Source organism: Gossypium hirsutum, chromosome A03, assembly GCF_007990345.1.
Source record: "Gossypium hirsutum isolate 1008001.06 chromosome A03, Gossypium_hirsutum_v2.1, whole genome shotgun sequence".
Classification (NCBI taxonomy): Eukaryota; Viridiplantae; Streptophyta; class Magnoliopsida; order Malvales; family Malvaceae; genus Gossypium; species Gossypium hirsutum.
The window spans coordinates 19793949-19799987 of record NC_053426.1 but is presented as its reverse complement, the minus strand read 5'-3'; positions in this window follow the sequence as shown (position 1 = coordinate 19799987).

Here is a 6039-nt window from a genome sequence, read left to right as displayed (position 1 = left end):
TAATGTATTTTTAGTAATTTTATATATTTTTATTTTTTATAAAATATACGTTTTTTATGTTATTGTTGTTTTCAAAAGGCTAAATGCTCAAATTGGACCCAACCTTTTAGGGGTTGTTCACTAGACCTGTCCATGAGTTGGGTTGGGTCACCCAAAAAGTGGGATGGTTTGGGTAAAAATACAGGCTTGAGAAATGGGCTTGGGAAAAAATAAGGCCCATTTAAAAATAGATTGGGCCTCAGATAAGGCTTTTTTATTTGCCCAAGTCCAGCCCGAATATACAAAAAAAAATTACTATTTTGTTGTTATTTTTTTGTTATTTTTTTCTTTATTTTGCTACCATTTCACTATTATGGTTCTATTATTTTGTTGTTATTGTTTGGATATTGTATAACTCTTGTTTTATTATTAATTTTGTTACTATTTTAGAGGCATTCACTTGTTAAGTTGCATCTATCTTATAGTTATTTAAATATACATATATTTTTTAATTTATTTTCAATTTGTTGGGAAGTTTTTTATTTTAATATTTTTAGTATTTTTGATGTATTATATATTTTTTAAAAATATAAAATATAAAAAATTAATACAGGCGGGTCGAGCTTGAGTTTTAGCATTTTTATTTAGAATGGGCTTGGGCAAAATTTTAGGCTCATTTTTTTAGGTCGAGTCCGAGCCTAGCAAACGGGCCTAAAATTTTGGTTGGGCCTCGACCCATGGACACCTCTATTGCTCACATAGGGAACTAACCTTTCAAAATGATCATATAATGACCTAACCTTTATAAAAGTATTCAAACGAAGGCCAACCCTTTCAAAATGGTCAAATAAGGGCCAAACATTTTTGAAAATGCTCAAATAAGGGACATCTTTTTGAAAATGCTCGAACAAGGGTTTCTCAAATGTCGTATATCATGTTTCAAATTATGTTTTTACTATTTTATTTTCTTTTTAAGAAATATAAGATTAAACTGTTATGTGTTTTATTCTAAACACGTTAGCATTCAACTATCTTTTACTACATATTGGATTTTGGTTCGTGAAAAGCCTTTATTTAAGCATTTTTCTAAATGTTGGGCTCTTATATGACTATTTTTAAATGTTTGACCGTTATATTAACTACCCTTAAAAGGTTAGGCATTAATTTGAGCATTTAGCCTTTTAAAAAATATATAAAAATGAAAATAAATAAATTTATAAAAATATATACAATTAAAAATAAAAAAGCATAAAATATGTTGAAAAATATATAATTTATAAATTTATTAAATATAAAAATAGGAATTTATAAATTTATAAAAATCTATAAATGTATAAAATTGCTAAAAAAACCACATCTAGAATGAATTTAGATAAATGGTTGTTTGAATATAGACAAACAAATGTTCAGATTCATTCTTGATGCAATAACTCTTTTTTTTATATATATTTTTATTCTATTATATATTTATTGGATTCCAAAACAATAATATAAATAAGATATATAACATGATGTTTTATAAAAAATAAAAAATCTAAAATTACCGAAAACACATATTGTCTAGATTTGAATGAACTTGGACAACCCAATTCATTCTTTATATTAAAAAAAGTATACTTTTTTATTATTTTATATTTTTTAAATAGTTTTAGTCTTTTATTTATGTTTGCCACATGTCATAATGAGATGCCACCACGTGTCATCATGTGATTGGTTGTAAGTGTCATGTCAACACAAACTAACGATGTTAATGCGAAGGTACCAAAGTGTGTTGTAACACCTCATACCCGACCCGGTCATCAGGAATTTGAGGTCGCAATGTTGCCCATGTTTTGGCAAATAGCACATTGGTATGCTTTCATGCTTTCTAACCAACATTTACACATTTCCATAATATCATCACACGATCAATACAATATGATTCTATATTCTTTTAGACAAATTCAAGCACATAAGCATTTAGAACCAAGAATTTAATATAACATAGAACACATAATCATCCAACAAACTCATTCAAGTCATTTAACATTCTAGTCATTCCAAATTACTCTGTTGCAAGTCCAACACATTATACCTATGTAATTTATACATCAAAAACACGTATAACCTTAGCATGAACCAAAACAAAGTATAAGCTAACTATATTTCAAACATAACATTCAAACCTATTATTCTCAAAAACCATGCATTGTAACGCCCCAATTTTCGGGAAGTCTGTGAATGTTGGCAAAATTTCATGCTTTGATTTTGTCATTTGTGAGTGAAATTATGAAATAGTACCTATATGAAAATATTTGAAAATGCTATAGACTAATTTGTAGTGGCCAAATAAATAGTAGTGCAAAATAGGAGGATTTGCATGTCAAACCTTCCATTTTACAAGAAGTGGCTGGCCATCATGTTGTTGAAGACAATATGTGCACTTGATATCCATAATTTATGGTACAAATTGATAAAAAATTGATAATGGGTTAGGTAAATGTTCCATGATGGGCATGATAAGCATTATGGGCATTTTTTTATTGACATTATGGCATAGGTATGGCACAAATAATATAGGTTATTTTGTGTCAAAAAATGTTGGGTAATAAAATAACAAAAGAATGAAAAGAATAAAGTTTTGTCTATCTTTGTTCATCATAGCCGAAAGTTAGAGAAGAGAAAGGAGAGGAGAAAGCTCTTGAGTATTCGGTCACTAGGAGGAGAAAAATTGAAGGTAAGTTCTTGGTACTTTGCTTCTATTTTGAGGTTCATGAGTTCTTCTTGATTCTACCTTAACTCTTGAAGCATATTTTGGTTTTTTAGTTGTGTTGTGAGCATTTAGTTATGAATTAAAATGAAGGAAATGGTTGTTGTTTCATGTTCTTTTGATGAAAAATGGAAGATAGGTGAAGTTAAGCCAAACAAATGAGCATGCATGTGCCTTAGATGCTAAAGGGAAAAATGGGCTAACATGTTGTGCTTTAAAATGATGAAATGGAGATTGTACTTAAGTAAAATCATAGATATGTGATGATTGATTGGTGATATACATGTTTAAATAACATGCATGCAAGGTATGTGTGAAAGAGTGATTTGGTAATAAATCTGCTTGGGACAGCAGCAGTAACGTGATTTTGGAAAATCACCATAAATTTTGGGAGATGAATTAGAAGCTGAATAAATTATGTAATTAAAGCTTATTGAGTCTAGTTTCTAATGAAATAAACAAGAACATATTTTGAATTCTGTACAATGAGAAATTTGATTCGTAATGAAGAGTGGTCAGATTAGTCAAACAGTGAAACATGGGAAACTTTGAGAAAAATCTGGTATTGATTGGCTAAACCAAAAATTCTAAAAATTTTATGGATAAAAGATATACGAGTCTATTTTCAGGGAAAATTAACGGAACTTAATTTGGAGTTTCGTAGCTCCAGTTATAAATGATTTAGTGACTGTTGCTCAGGAAGACAGCTTGCAGTGAAATTATGATTATGTGGTAAACACTGACAAAAATTTGTTTATGAGTTGCTTATTAATTTCTTATAAGCTTACTCTGATCTGTAGGTGTGATTGGCCGAATATTGTAAGGGGTTAATACGTAGTTCGTATTTGAATAGTTAGATTAACGTGTTAGTAATCCAATTGTAGGTAGTTCGTGTGTGGATCTCGTCAACATATCGTCGCAAACAGGTGTGTAACTAACACCCTCTTATAGACTAGATCAGTACAAGCCGAAAAGCCGAAATGCCGAAAAGCCGGTATTTTGAGATCTTACGAGTGTGTGAATGCTCATGAGATTAATAGTTTGATGTATATGGTAAATTAAAGTGATAAGACTGCAGAGTGCGCGATTCTGTGCCTTTCAATGTTTTTGGACTTAATGGGCCAAAAACGGGATAATGGGCCAACGGGCCCAAATTGGTAAGAAAACGGGGTAAGTGTTTTTGATCGTACGTAAATGGCCATGTTATGTATGAAAACCTTAAGAATAGTTAAATTACTTGAAACCCCTATGTATGCAAAATTACCATTATACCCCTAGGGTTACTTTTGACTGAAAAGCATGACGATCTGATTCTGTATGATGTATGCCATGATTATATATCTGTTGCATGGGGACTTGGGTTATACTATGGAGGAAGCGTCCAGGTGGCTATGCCACAATTATCTGATCTGGTGGCTCTGCCACATATATCTGTTCTGGTGGCTCTGCCACAATATCTGTATCTGGTGACTTCGTCACAATATCTAGCAGCCTCGCTGCGATTTTTGTGGTGTGTAGCGATTGGGTGGGTCGAGTAGTCTCCCCACATGGTGTAAGACTGGTACGGGGGTGTTATGGATGAATCTGGTTAGGTTTCTGCATAAACATGTAATATCTGTTCTGTTCTGTTATGGGCCTATGGGCTTTATTCTGAATTCTGTTCTGGGCTAAGGTCAACTTATTCTATTTCTGTGGTTTGAGCTGATATAGGCTATGGTTGGGTTAATTTACACACTCAGTTTCCCCAAACTCACCCCTTTTATTTTCATCAACGCAGGTAATCCCCAACCATAGTGGGCTTGGAGCTGTGAGGGAATTCGGAGTGGCCACCCGTTCTGAAAGTTTGATTTTCTTCTGGTGAACTGGACATCCTTTTATTTACGTTTGAAGTTTTAGGTTTTTAAATGTAATAAGGCCGCTTAATTATTTTTGATAGTTTTAATATGTATTACTAAGATAGGTATTACTTATTTTTAACTGTTGAAATTGGATAGCTTTAGGGCGCGTTTTCAAAAACAACAATTGATTTCAAAATAACACGACAACAAGCAAAGCTTCCGCAATGAAAGTATTTTCCAAAATTAATCACTTTTCCTAAAAATAACTTAATCAAATCGGTTTCCTACCTGGTGCACAACTTCCATTCACTTTAACCTATAATGAAATTATCTTTTAAAACACTAAGTAAGTTTTTCTAGATCAACAATATAAAATGTTTTGAACGCTTCAATGTGGCATGTCGGATCCGGTCATAACGTCTGGGTCGGATTTGGGGTGTTACATGCATTAATTATCTTGCCCAACTATTTCAATTTGCAACTTTTAACATACCAAATTCATGCAAGTTTATGACCATCATTCTTAATAGCATCAAACTTGGCCAAACCATGCATCAATTAGGTCATATGTCATGCTTAACATACAAGTTCAACATTAACCACAAATACCACATGACTATCAACTCAAAAACGACCATTTGCACATTAAGGTGCCTTTATATACATGCCATAATATTTGAACTAAATATTAATATAATTCTATTATCTTGTGTGTGCTTCATGCTGATCCAGCTCGATGAGTTCCGCAAGGTGATGATCTACAAGTAAGGAAACAACTAGAGTAAACATACAAATATACAAGCATGTTAGATACCTTAATTTGACATAAGTTTGGCTAGGACATGAAACTTTAAAATATCAACAAAGTGAGCATATGTATAAATGATCATTAGGCATTATAAGCAACTTTAAACATACAAATTCATATTACTATCACATAGCTTATCCTAATATCATATTATATCATCAATCCATAAGATTATACCAATTATACATTATTCATTTCAATGGCATAATCCATTAGCAGTCTATAAGGTGATTCCAATTACATATAATTCATTTTAAGGACATAATCCATTAATAGTCTATAAGGTGATTCCAGTTACACATAATTCATTTCAATGACATTGTAATATCCCGAATTAGGGCCTAATTGGAATATTGGTTTTGTGACCACAAATCCGAGATAGAAATAATTATTTTATGATTATTTTGAGGTCTATGATATGATTGCATGATTGTGTGAAAATTCCGTGAAGAAATTCTATGCATAAAGTGCTTAATTTGAAGTTAGGGACTAAATTGAATAAGTTGCAAAACTTGCATTCTAGAAGTTTCTAGTATGAAATTGCTTTGAAATATTAATTAGGAGGTATTAAATAGAAATTTGACCAATTTCAAAGTTTATGGACAAATATTGGACATGAATGGAATTTTTTGAAAAGTTTAGTAGTAAGGGCATTTTGGTCATTT